Consider the following 15,043-nt stretch of genomic DNA (forward strand, 5'->3'; position numbering starts at 1 on the left):
GCATCTATTTTACTGAGAGCAAAGGAAACATCTTCCTCCTGTTGTATTCCCAGTACCTAGCAGAGTTTCTTGCTCTGGGCAGGCAGTACAGTGACACAGGGTCTGCAGTCAGGAAAGTCCGAGTGAAAATCTAGTCACAGACTCTGATACTTACTAGCTGTGTTACTCTAGGCAAGTCTCTTAAGTCTCTACCTCAATTTCTTCATATGTAAAATAGGGATAATAATAGCACCTACCTCCCAGGGTTATTTGTAAGGATCAAATGGGATTAACTGTAAAGCATTTAGCAGAGTATCTGGCACATTGTAAATGCTATATATTAGCTATTATTATTAGTTATTAAATATTGGTAAATAATACTACTTCATACTTGTAGAGTACTTAAATGCTAACAATACTCTAATATGAACATTTAATTTTATTTTTTGAGGTGAGTCAGGCAGGTGTCATTCTCCCCATTTTAAAGATAATGATAATGCTGTGAGCAGCTTTGTATACAGAGAAAAAAAGGACTAAGATAAGCTGAAAACATGATAGTTCACAAATTCACAATACTTTCTGGGATCTTTTGCTATGAAAGATATGAGATTTTTCTCTTGAGCTAACAAGTATGCCACGATTTTTAAGCAACAGCTTAAAACAGTCTGGGGAAGCAGACTGGATTTGGAGACATAAGACCTGAATTAAAATCTCAGCTTTGCTACTTACTACCTATGTGACCTTGGGCAAGTAATTTCAACCTTCTGAGTCTCAATTTTCTCATCTTTAAAATGAGAGAGTTGTCTATAACACTTCTAAGATACTTTCCAGCTCTAAATCCTATGAACCTTTGGGATCTCGCCAACCAAGAAATAAAGTCAAGAAATACATTCTTATTTGTTTAAAAAGAAAAAAGGAAAAAAGAAAAAATTCCAAATATCAATCACCAACACAGCATTTTGAAAAATGGATCACCCAGTGCATAATCAAGTTTTCCATTTATAAAGAAAGAGCTGATTCTCGGAGAAGAAGGGACTAGACAAAGCACTTGTTTTATGGGATTATTTGTTGTCTACAATTAGTTGCAGCCAAATCAATAACCCATTGTTTCTATGGCCTATCTACTGGGACGTGGAAATAGCTTTGTTATATAAAACCTCTGTAATGATATGCTTATAATGGGATTTTACCCAGAGTTTTCAAATATCATGAGGCTGCCAATATTCCATTTTAATTAGCCCCATTTTTATTTCCCTGTGTCATACTTACCCCATCTCATTCCAGGGCTCTCCATATCACTAAACTATAACAACACAAAATTACAGAATGTGATCCTGGGGACAAACACTAAAGATCATCTATCCTAACTCTCTTAACACACACTCACACACACACACACATACACACACACACACAATTTTTAGACACTGTGGCAAAAAAGTTGTGATTTCCCCACAGTCAAACTGGTAGCAGAACTAAAAATAGAACACAATACCTCTCCAATCCAACCCCTTGTCCTCCCCTCCTAAAAAAAAACCAACACATATTATGCAGAAAATTCAATAAAAGTTAATTACAAAAAAAAAAGAAGTAATAGATGTGAAATAGCTCACTAAGTTCAATACTGGCTCTTATTAGGTTCACCTTGATTTCTTTAGGGCCCTAAGCATCACATCATTGCTTAAGAATCAACAATGGTTTCCTATAGTTTATTAGATAAGATTCCTCTGCTTACTATTCAAGGTCCTCCAAACTGGCCTTACTTTATGTGTTCAAACTGGCATTTCACAACTGCTCCCTAATTTTGGACCCAGTGTCCATGTCAGATTAGCCTCTTTTCTCCAACCACCACAGCTTCACTCACATATCATGCTTGTTCCACCTTATGGCTTTGTTCAAATTGTTTGCCACACCTGGTTGCCCTCCCTTAAGGCCTTAAATTTTACATTTCTTTTAAAACGAAGTTTGATATATGCCCAAACTCCATGAAGCCATCCCTAAACTTATGCCCCCAAAGACCTTCTCTTCTGTGCATAACTAAAGCATTCTGGTCTACAACATACAATCAAGAACTAGATTAGTTACACTGTTTTTTGTTACTGTCTAGCTCTTTCATTACCAACACAATTTATCCCTTTAAGAGAGTGTAGCACTTTTAGAGAAGAGAATGCCTCTTCTATTCATAACTCTAAGATAGGACCAAATACTGCTGATCACACAGTGGCCACTTACTAAATACTATTTTCTTGGCTGGTAGGATCACACTTTCATAAACACTTGCAGAACTCATCATATGGCTGTCATGACAACGTCACTCAACTCAACAGTAATGTGAGCAAAGTGCACTAGGATAATGTTTAAAATCCAGAAGTCTATCTTGTTGAGATGTAACTGAGAAGTATGGTTATTTATGCCCTCTACTATGCCACAAGTGACACAGTTGGAGCCCAAGGAAGTTCCCCTTGAATACAACTGAAAGGCTCATCAGTCAAGTTTGTCTCTTTGTTGTCAAGTTCATCTTGTCTTTTCTAAACTGCTAGGCACACCAAATGTATATATGTGTATCTTTGTATCCATTTAGTATGTATATGTCTGTAGCTATGCACGTGTGTATGTATGTGACATGTGACCAGCACTCCAAAAATCAAAGCCATTCACAGGCACTACAGCATTATAGCATTATCAGTTGGCCAACAACATATAATCATACAAAATTTAAAAGCCGCCTTCATTTTCTTTTTTTTTTTTTGGGGGGGGTAGGCAATGGAGTTACATGACTTGCCCAGAGTCATACAGCTAGTAAGTGTTATGTGTCTGAGGTCGGATTTGAACTCAGGTCCTCCTGAATCAGGGTTGAATTATGTAATATTTTAATATTCCATCTAACTGAGTGTAGATATTTCACTATTTTAACACCTTTTAAAAGAAGAAGAGGGGCAGAGCCAAGATGGCAGAGTAAAAGGAGGGGCTCACTTGAGCTCTCCCCCAAACCCTTCCAAATATCTGTAAAGATGACTCTATACAAATTCGAGAGCAGGAGAACCCACAAAAAGACAAAGTGAAACAAGCTTCTAGCCCAAGACAACCTGGAAGGTCACAGGAAAGATCTGTTGCACCAGGCTGAGAGAGGAGTCTAACACCAGCACAAATCGCACCAGCGCAGATTAAGGCCCAGCAAACCCAGAGCAGGCTTCAAGGGACTGAATCACTGGCAGCTGTGGAGGTTTCCAGACTTCTCAATCCATAAATGCCAAAGACAATTTGGAAGGTCAGTAGGAAAGGTCTGCCTTTGGGTGAGAGAAGAGCGCAGTGCAGCCCCCTGCCCCAGCACAGCCTTGGCCCCAGCAAACCAGGAGAAGGCCTTGGGAGTGACTGAATCAGCAGCAGCTGCTGCTGTTTCTGGAGCTCTCAGCCCACAGACAGTAAGAGGATCAAACAACTGATTAGAAGGAGGCTACAGGGATCTATTTGTTGGTACTGAGGCAGGATTCTGTTCTGTTGCTTTGTCCATACATGGATCTAGGTGGCAGTCCTCAATGGCAGTACTGGGGCAGGGAGGAGCACTGACATAGCAGAGCTCATGGCAGCAGTGTAGAGAAAACCCTCCTCACAGTTCAAGGGCAGAAAAGAGTGCTTGTGGTCACTCACAGACCAGAGCAAAAGCCAGGAGAGGAGCAAACACCTCTCCTTAGATCATACCACCTTGGAATAACCGAAAACTTACAGGTCTCGAGAATTATCTCTGAAAACAGCTGCACAAAACCCCTGAAGCTTCAGACAGTACACCCTCCACACTGAAAGCAGACACCTACCATAACAAAAAGTTAAAAAGTCAAGTAATTGGCTGGGAAATGAGCAATGAGTGGGAAAAAAACTCAGATTATAGAATCTTACTTTGGTGATAAGGAAGATCAAAACATACAACCAGAAGAAGACAACAAAGTCAAAGCGCCTACATCCAAAGCCTCCAAGAAAAATATGAATTGGTCTCAGGCCATATAAGAGCTCAAAAAGGATTTGGAAAATCAAATAAGAGAAGTAGAGGAAAAAATGAGAAGAGAAATGAGAGTGATGCAAGAAAAATCATGAAAAACAATTCAACGGCTTGCTAAAGGAGACCCCAAAAAATACTGAAGAAAATAACAACTTAAAAAAAAGACTAGACCAAATGGCAAAAGAAGTCCAAAAAGCCAATGAGGAGAAGAATGCCTTAAAAAGCAGAACTGGCCAAATGGAAAAGGAAGTCCAAAAGCTCACTGAAGAAAAAAATTCCTAAAAAATTAGAATGGAGCAAATGGAAGTTAATGACTCTATGAGAAATGAAGAAATTATAAAACAAAACCTAAAGAATGAAAAAAAAAAATAGAAGACAGTGTGAAATATCTCACTGACCTGAGGGGCAGCTAGAGTGGTGCAGTGGATAGAGGACTGGCCCTGGATTCAGGAGGACCTAAGTTCAAATCTGACCTCAGACACATAACACTTACTAGCTGTGTAACCCTGGGCAAGTCACTTAACCCCACTGCAGAAAGAAAGAAAGAAAGAAAGAAAGAAAGAAAGAAAGAAGAAAGAAAGAAAGAAAGAAAGAAAGAAAGAAAGAAAGAAAGAAAGAAGAAAAAAAGAAAGAAAGAAAGAAAGAAAGAAAGAAAGAAGGAAAGAAGGAAGGAAGAAAGAAAGAAAGAAAGAAGGAAAGAAAGAGAGAATGTAAACTATTTAAAAATGGGGCACCTAGGTGGCGCAGTGGATAGAGCATTGGCCGTGAAGTCTGAAGGACCTGAGTTCAAATCCAGCCTCAGACCAAACTCTTGACACGTGATAGCCGTGTGACCCTGGGCTAGTCACTTAACCCCAATTGCCTAAAAATAAATAAACAAATAAATAAGTAAACAAGTAAATAGAAAAACAACTGACCTGGAAAATAGATCCCGGAGAGATAATTTTAAAATTACTGAACAACCTGAAAGCCATGATCAAAAAAAGAGCCTAGACATCATACTTCAAGAAATTATCAGGGAAAACTGCCCTGATATTCTAGAACCAGAAGTTAAAATAGAAATTGAAAGAATCCACCAATCACTTCCTGAAAGAGATCCCAAAAGGAAAATTCCCAGGAATGGTACAGCCAAATTCCAGAGCTCCCAGGTCAAGGAGAAAATATTGCAAAAGCAACCAGAAAAAAAAAATTCAAGTATTGTGGAAACACAATCAGGATAACACAAGATTTAGCAGCTTCTATATTAAGGGATCAGAGGGCTTGGAATATGATATTTCAGAGGTCAAAGGAGCTAAGATTAAAACCAAGAATCACCTACCCAGCAAAACTGTGCATAATCCTTCAATAGTCATTCAATGATAAGAGGAATTTAATGCATTCCTGAGAAGACAGATAAATAGAAAAACTGACTTTCAAATACAAGACTCAAGAGAAGTATGAAAAGGTAGTCAGGAAAGAGAAATCATAAGGGACTTATTAAAGTTGAACTGTTTACATGCCTACATGGAAAGATGGTATTTGTAACTCATGAGATCTTTCTCATTAATTAGGGTGGTCTGAGGGAATATATACAGACAGAGGGCACAGGGTGAGTTGAATACAAAGGGATGATATCTAAAAATTAAAATTAAGAGGTGAGAGAGGAAGAAGGAGAAAGGCAGAGGTAGAATGGGGTAAATTATGCCACAGACTAGAGGCAAGAAAAAGCTATTACAGTGAAGGGCAAGCAGGTGGAGGTGAGAGGGAATGAGTGAATCTTACTTTCATCAGATTTGGCTTAAGGAGGGAATAAGATACACACTCATTTGGGTATGGAAACCTATCTGACTCTACAGGAAAGTAGAAGGGAAGGAGATAAGTGGGAGGGGTGCTAGCAGGGAAGGCAGATTGTGGGAGGGGGTAATAAGAAGTAAATACTTCTGAGGACAGACAGAGTCAAAGGAGAGAACAGAATAAGTGGAGAGGGGGGCAAGGGATAGGATGGAGGGAAACAGAGTTAGTCTTTGCAAATATGACTATTATGGAAGTGTTTTGCATGACTACACATGTATGGCCTATGTCGAATTGTTTGCCTTCTCAATGAGGATGGGTGGGGAGGGAGGAAGGGAGGAAATTTGGAACTCAAAGCTTTTAAAAAGATTGTTAAAAATTGTTTTTACATGCAACTGGGAAATAAGATACACAGGCAATGGGGCATAGAAATCTATCTTACCCTACAGGAAAAGAGAAGGGGAAGGGGATAAGATAATAAGGGGGGAGGGTGATAGAAAGGAGGGCAGATTGGGGGAAGGGGTAATCAGAATGCAGGCCATCTTGGAGTGGGAGGAAGGAAAAGATGGGGAGAAAATTTGGAACTCAAAATCTTATGGAAGTGAATGTTGAAAACTAAAAATTAATTTTTAAAAAAGGAGGGAGAAACAACTCTATAAACATATACTGGTTGGTGATTAGTTCTCTCCTTGAGTATGCTTTGCTTAGAAAAAGTAATTTACATGCATCAGAAAGTAAATCATGCTATTCTTTTGTATTCAATACATAAAGAGCCATAATTATAAATAACTGTACATATATGTGAGATATAATATGCATATACAAATATTAATTGCATTTGCTCATACACACATATCATGGGATTTTAGAACAGAAAGGGACATTAAAGATCTAATCTAACTCAGTCTACAGACAAGAAAAATGAAGGCCAAAAAGATACTGTCTTTCCTCTGATATATGGCTAGCTAGTTAATAGCAGAAAAGAGTCTAACCACCCACATTTTTTCCACAATACTATGTTACTTCCCTTTCCTATTCCTTATAGTCATAAGAGAAATAGTGATCTGAAAAACTACTTATATACTTCACATTATATTTCCTGTTAACTAAATCTAATCATTTATCTAAAACCTAATCAGGAAGCTCAAGTTCTGAAATTATTTCTCAGTACCACACAGGGAGATCATGATTTACAAACAGAAGGATCCTGAGAGGTCACCTAATTTAATCTTTTCAATTTTATAGGTAAGTGACTTGCCTAAGGTCACACAGGTAATAAGAACTGTATCCAAACTGGTCTGGTACAGTGTTCTGTCTCCAGAGCCAGTCACACACCACATGGCCTCTCCAATGAAAAGCAATGTTCATAATGATGACCCAGAGGTAACACAAGCCCCTGAAGTGACTTCTGAATCAAAAATAGAAAAAAACTATAGTAATTAAGGTTTCATGCTAATTATATTCCAATATTATTCAATTTTTTTAAATGGCAACCTATGAAAGTTCCACAGAATAGAACACCTCAGTCTCCAACCATCCTGGATAAATGTGTATTTGTTGCTTGTACTTAAAAGCCTTTTCCCCCTTTAATACTGAATAACTGAATCATATACTAATGTCTCCTTATTATATATAAACAGATTAAGTTTTTGGTCACTTACTATAAATAGTTTCCATCCAAGAATATTTAATATATATACTGGCTATTAATCTGCTCTTCCCTCCTTCACCTTCCGTCTTCAGAGTACATTATTTCCTGCTGGGCTCATTTGTTTGTATGTTCTTAGTGCCAGGAACTCAGCAATATGGGTCAGGATTTGAACCTTGAAATCTCTAGAGCATAACAGCCTATCAATTATCTTATTAAGGCAAATGTTTTCTCTGAGTTCCTGATACTAAGAAACAACAGCAATTCAAGTTATTACTGATAATATTTTACACACACACACACACACACACACACACACACACACACACACCACTTCAAAGTTTACACAGTGCTTTATATACATTATTTCATTTGATCCTCATAATAACCCTGTGATAGGTGGTAATGAACATATCATCCCCATTTTACAAATCAGGAAACAGGGTCAGAGAGGAGAAGTCATATGTCTGACAAGTAAGTGGCAAGACAAGGTTTCAAATCCAAATCATTTCACTCTCAGCCAATATGTTTTTCACTATACTGCTACTGGAATTATTCCCAACTGATCCCCAGAACACTGACAACTATCATAATATCCCAGGAAAACTACCTAAAGCTGAACACAGTTCCCTACTATGGGACTGACAGAAACCAGAGAGGAAAAAGCCTTATGTTGATGAGGAAATGTTCATGATTTTCATTTGAATTTCACTGAGTTTCTAGATATGCAGACATATAGAATTCTCAGAGAAACACTGTAGTTTTTGTTTTAACTGATGGTAGCATTAAAGGACCTTCGTCAGACCATGTATTTCAACACACATTATGATTCCTTCATCAATACCCTTTATCTTTCACATTCATAAAAATAGAGCACATGAAGACTTGCCACTGGAGCCAATGTCTCTCTTGTTCACCTTGCCTTTATTAAATCAAAATCAATATCCCAAAATTCAGTTGGCATGTGGTTGTAAGGGAATCATTCAATATTCAGAACAGCAAGTTTAGGTCTTTTTGCTTTGGATAATTTTTTTAAAATTAACTGAATTTAAAAACTGTATTTTATTAATGTTAAGGTATTTTTAAAATGTCATTTTTATTATAAGGGATAGCAAAAGTGACTCAAATTTTCTATCTTAGAGTTTAGATAATACAGTAATAAAATTATCAATACGATTTCACTAACCACCTTTAATGGGTATGTTAATGCTGGCAGAAATTTGGTCAGCCCAGAAGACAGCGTAAGTACTTTTAGAAAATTAAATATTTTGGGGAAATTATTTTGATGATATTTCTTTTAAAATATATTCACACTGGAAATATATTGCACAAAACCTTTAAAAATATTTCTTAACAGTTAACAGTTCCAAGAGATCATCACATACTAACATAAACAACAATAAACTAAAAATGATAGTGAGTGATGAAAAATTTGTAGAAATTATGCTGCTTTTAACAGTTGAGCCTGTTTTGTTTTTAACCATGCAATTTCTCTATATAGCCTACCTGTGATCTAAATTTTAAGAAAAATCTTAAATTTTGATCCATTAATATTGAATCAATTCTAACAATTAAGTTAGTCCATTGGTTTCTTGCTTCTAAATATTGGGTTCCACTATCTTTGAGTAATATCAATACCCTGAGGTCAAGATATCTTAACATTTACTCTCAAAGGAAATCAATATTTCACCTATTTAACAAGTGCCCTAAATACTATAGAAAGGTTATGCCTTTGATAGTGGTGATTGATAACAGAAATGTTTAAGCCAAGAAGAAAATCTTAGTGGTTCAAGCAAGCATATAGGACATGCTATACATAAAATTGCTCTAGCTCTGAAAAAATGTTGAAATTATGCAAGGGCAAAGTATCAGTAGGAGTGGTAACAGTAACAGCAGCAGATTAAGGAATGTGGGAAACTTCACATCAGAAAGCAACGAACAACAAAAATCTTTCAAGGCTGCTGCTGGCATAGCTAGAGCTAGGAAACACAGCTATAGATGGTAGACAAGGGAAAAACAAATATGTAAGATGATGATAAAAGAAATTATAAGAGTCAGAGAAAGCAGTATGGAAAAGGCCATAGATGAAATAATTTTTGCTTGGCAACGTTCTTGATTTTTTGGTTGGCTTTTCTGTCAGAAAACAGAGAGGAAATCATTATGAATGGGCAAACACTACAACTAAAAATTCTTTAGTCTTCTCCTATGTCTTGATGTGGTTCAAAACTTGAGCAACAGATTGGGAATAAAAAAAACTGAGTTTGAATATACAGTTTCTGCTACCTAGCCTTTGTGTGACCTTGAACAAATCAAACTTCTCACCTCTCTGGGTCCCAGTTTCCTCAATCTCTAAAATGAGGGTTGGACTAGATTATCTCTAATCCACTTCTATCAACATTATGAAGTAATAAATGCCAATTTGATTTGTTTGGTTTTTATAAACTTTCAACCAAATTGATCACAATGCTTTGCTTCAGAATTTATACCAACAAGGCAATTCATACTTTAGACACTGTAAAAACTAGCTGGCAAGTAATTTACCACTAAATTGATTATCTTCTCTATTCCCCTGAGCCAAAGAGAAAGGGGGAAATACATTTTTCCCATTAATTTTAAAAGCCTTCACCACTGAATGCAGAAAAGATATTTCAAGAAGACAAAAAGGCAATATTTTAGCATTTAAATCCAGTTTTCTCCACAAAGGGAAAATAATTTCTACATATTATATAGAAAAAATTGTGCTCTTACTGTATAACACATTTCACTTATGGAAGAGCTGAATTTAAAAGACTCATTTTCAGTAGCATTAATCTCTGTCTTCTGGAAATGAAAGAATTGCGTGTAAAAAATGGCCTTCATGGGGAAAAGCCTGAAAGTTTTTGAAGGGCTTCTCTACCATATATAAACTTATATTATTAAAATTTGAGTTTTAAGTTTCCTACAGGAAATTTAACCATGCACTAACTTAGAGAGTCTCAGGTGAACAGACACCATTTTTCAACCAGAACAGGGCAAAAAGTTGCCTGTATTAAGTGGGGATGTTTGTGAATTGGGACTTTTTGAAGGTTTTATTTAAAAAATACTTTTTAAAAGTACTTGTCACAATAAGTGAAAGGCTGACAGTTTGCCCTAGCAGAGGTTGGTATTCATGTACTGGAAATGGAAAGTGTGAGTCATAGTAAGTAGGCCTGAGGAAATGGGGTATATTCAGCCTTTTGCTTCACTGGATCTTGAGTTGATTTTTACCTTCATCAACAGAAGCCACTGAAAGCAAGAAAACTGATGGAGAGAAGTCAGTCACAGAGGAAGTTACAAAGGGTTGTTTCTGAAACAACAAAACCAAGGAATACAAGGAAAAGTTGGCAAAAGAAAGTTCTCAAGTTAGTGGGAAGAACTGAAATTAAAGATTCAATTATGCTTTCTCAGAAAGTCTACAATAAGTAGAAAGACAGCTCCACAGCCCTACTATACACTTCACAAGGGGATTGAGGATACAGTGGGGAAAACAAAGCTTCTGTTACAATTCAGGTGCTCTAAAAACAGGTCATATTAATCAAAATCCACTGCCATATATGGTAGGAAAAGACCAGGGAGGGAGACTAGGAGAGAACTAAATAGCTTTCATTTTAGTCTTTGCATCTGCTCTTATAGGGTAGCATCCAGATTGCAGCATTACTCTTCCTTCATTTTTTTTTTTACACTTTAGATGTGCACACTATCGGATAGTCCATCTGACAAGTAATCATCGTGTGCTCACAGACAACTAAATGGCTCATAATTAATTAAGAAGGGAGGAACTCAATGCTTAAAGTCAAACACACCACCAAAATGGATAAAGCAATGTTGAATTTATTCTTTTTACATAACTATTTAAAAGGAATTTAATAGCAAAATAATATAATTAATGTATTAAATTTACATTGAAATAAATGAGACTACAATCTCAGTAATGCTATCCAAAGTTCCAAATTCTAGCATATGTAATACTTTAGAAGATGAACAATTTCAGGCCAAAGAAAGCCTCAATTTTTTTTAAAGAAAACACCAAACTCAACCTCTGCTGAAAATGTTACTGAGTACATATTCCTAAATAAGCATATATTCTGAATTAGACCACAGAACAGTCATAGATTACCTAAAGTCAATAACTAGCTCTAGGAAATGACAAATTTAGGTAAAATGGTGACTCATAATAAATAATTAGGTATAATAATGCTTCAGGGGCAGTTAGGGCATAATATTGCTAGAAGGGAATAATATTAATAGCTAATATTTATATAGTGCCTACTATATAATAATTCCACTGTATGTTACTTCTACGATGGTATGCTTGAATGGGTTCTGAATAACAGAGGATGCTCTCACAATTTCCTAGTCACCAATGAAATGAAGCAGGGCTATGTATTTGCTCTCTTGCTTTTTTAGCATGATGTTTCCAGCAATGTTGTCAGATGCTTCAATGAGGATGAAAATGAAATCAAGTTCAGCTACCACACTGAGATTTGCTCTGTGAAGTTTGGATTCAGTCAAAGGGCTGTACTGGAGGACCTAGAAGGCCCACATGGTCTCAAGATTGCTGGTTCCCCACCCCTGGTCAAGACTAAAGTTGAGGGAGAGTTGGTATACAACCTTTTGTTCACAAATGATTGTGCTGAGATGCAACAAAGTATGAAGCAATTCTCTGTTGCTTGTGCCAATTTTGGCCTAACAATTAACACCAAGAAAAGAGAGTTCTCCACCAGCCAGCACCACACCATCCATACTTGGAACCATCAGTTACAGCAAATTGAGAGTTTTTGAATGCTGTGGATAAGTTCACTTATCTTGGTAGCATACTTTCTAGGGATGTACACATAGATGATGAGGTTGACGCCAGACCTAGCTCAATGTTTGCAAGGCTCCAAAGGAAAGTGTGGGAGAGAAGAGTACTATTAGACTGCCTATTAAACTGAAGGCTATAGAGTCATTGTGCTGACCTCCTTGTTGAATACCTGTGAAACCTGAACAGTATATACCAGCACCATGCTGGGAAACTGAGCCACTTCCATTTGAATTGTCTTAGAAAGATTCTGAAGATCACCTGGCAAGATAAGGTATCAGACACTGAGGTCCTTTCTCGAGCTAAACCGCCAAGCATTCAAACCCTATTGCACAGAACACAACTCTGACGAGCTGGCCACATTATTCAAAAGTCAATTGTACATTTGCCTGAAAGACTATTTTACAGAGAACTCACACAAGGCAAGGACTCATATGAAAGTCAGAAGCAGCATACAAGGACACTCTCAAGGTCTCTCTGAAGAACTTTGGAATCAATTGTGAGACAGGGGAAACACTGGCACTGCCCAGCATGGCCTGGCCATATCAAAGAAGGCACTTCTATGAGAGAAGCAGAATTGCAGTAGCTCAAAAGAAACGTGAGATGTGCAAATTTAGAGACATCTCCACTCCAAATGTCCATATGGACTGTTTGTGCACGACCTATGGACTGTTTGTGCACGACCTATGGTAGGGCCTTTCCAAGCTCATATGGGTCTGATCAGCCACAGTCGGACACACTGTACCTTGACCCCAACATAATGATTTCATTTTGGCCCTCTTCAAGAACGAAGGACAACATCCAAGCAACTATATGTCAGGCATTATTCTAAGTGCTCTTTACAAATATTATCTCACTTGATATACTGAGACTATATTATAACAAGGTGCTTAGACTTAGTCTTAGGCTGCTAAGACTACATACGATTAAGTTAGGCTGCTTGGATATGTTAATGGACCCCAGGAATGCCAATTAGTAAATAAGCAATTATTAAGTGCCTACTATGTGCCAGACACTGTGCTAAGTGCCGAGGATATAAAAAGGGGCAAACAGCAGTCCCTGCTCTCAAGGAGCACACAATCAAATGGAGGAGACAACAAGTAAACAAAAATGTACAAACAAGTTATGTACAGGATAAATAGGAAATAATTAGCAGAAGGAAGTTACTAGAATTAAGAGGGGTTGGAAAAGGTTTCCTGTAGAAGACATGATTTTAGTTGGGACATGAAGCAACCTAGGGAAGCCAGGAATCAAAGACGAGGAGGTGGAACATTCCAGGCATGGGGGGGGACAGCCAGTGAAAATACACAGAGTATAAAGATGAAGTACCTTGTTGGATGAACAACAAAGAAGCCAGTGTCAATGGATTGAAGAGTTTGTAGAGGGCAGTTAAGGTATAAAAAGTCTTGAGAGACTGGGATGGCTCACTGGGGAGGTTATGAAAGGCTTTAAATGCCACCAGAGGGCTTTGTATTTGATCCTGGAGGTGACTGGGAGCCACTGGATTTACTGAGTAGCAAGATGACTTTCTTGGATCCACACATTAGAAAAATAACTTTGGCAACTGAATGGAGGATGGATTTGAATAAGAAAGACTTAAGGCAGGCAGATCCACCAGCAGGTTACTGCAATAGTCCAAGCATGAAGTAAGGAGGGACTGCACCATGGTGGTACCAGTGTCAAAGGAGAGAAAGGGACATGTTTGAGTAATGTGGAAACGTTAGCAAGCACAGTAATTCATGAGAAGGACCACCATAAGTCAGAAGAAGTTAGGGAGAGAGGGCGGGACACAAATTAGGTGTCTAGATAACAAGAAGCAGGGTTGTAGTGGAATGAGACTTGGATATGGAGGGCAGATTATCTGAGTTCAAATCCCTACTCTGATAATTACCTTAGGCAAGTCACTTAACCCCTTTAGAACTCATTTTCTTCATTAGTAAAATGAAAGTTTTAGACCAGATGATCTATAACATCCCTCCTATGCTGTAAGATCAATGTTCTGCAAAAGGACTGGAAGAAATAATTAATTCCTTCCTGATCATGGATTCCCTAACCTATAGTTTAAGATTTAGCTAAAGAGAACAACTCTCAGATGATACTGTCTTTTAAAAGGAAAGAAAGAAACCTATTGTCCACAACTGAAGAAGGTACAATATACCTTTCAGAGAAATAGAACAGAACAAAGGAAAAGTACAAACATTGAATCATACCTCACCTGAAAATCTCTTATGTAAAAGTGAATCTATTTAATAAATTTGAGCAATTATTTGAATTCCTAAAAGTAAACACAGTACTCTGTGTAGAGGTCTCTCCACTTTCACTATACTGCCAAAGATGCCTTCCATCACACTTTGGAGAACAGTGAGTCCAGTCAGAATGGTCTCAATACTTTTCCTTCTCCAAAGAACTGCAATCCCAGGGCCAAGCTTAAGACAAAGGCACTCAGAGAAACAGACTATGCTAAATCACGTACATTTGTACACCAGAGCTCTGTTCTTCTATATTTCATTTTCTTTTTGTTATCCAGTGTGTATTCTTTTATCTTAAGAAAAATAGCCAAGTTCAATTTGGAGTTTTTGTAGTATATGTGTGTTTTTAATAAGCTTGAAATGCTCTTAAAACCAATAAGCTATGGTACAATGTGTAGAGAAGGAAGATAACTAATTCAAGAGTCAAATACCCTTGACCCTCTGTCCTTCAAGAAGCTAAGTAATGAGCTTACTGAAATATATTAAAAGCTTTAAAAGAAACTTCACTTTTTTATTCTGTTTTCTGTCATAGAAGCCACTATGTGGGGCAAATAACATGTTGCCTATTTCTTGTAATGCTATTA

At 37.3% G+C, this 15,043-nt stretch overlaps 1 protein-coding gene across 4 annotated transcripts in view; it reads right to left on the reverse strand.

Annotated features, from left to right (window-relative positions):
* SNX29 (sorting nexin 29) overlaps positions 1-15,043 on the reverse strand; it is a 659,946-nt gene that overhangs the window by 346,968 nt on the left and 297,935 nt on the right. The gene's annotated exons all lie outside the window — the stretch shown is intronic.

Source organism: Phascolarctos cinereus, unplaced genomic scaffold (genome assembly GCF_003287225.1).
Source record: "Phascolarctos cinereus isolate Bilbo 61053 unplaced genomic scaffold, phaCin_HiC Scaffold_4;HRSCAF=312, whole genome shotgun sequence".
Taxonomy (NCBI): Eukaryota; Metazoa; Chordata; class Mammalia; order Diprotodontia; family Phascolarctidae; genus Phascolarctos; species Phascolarctos cinereus.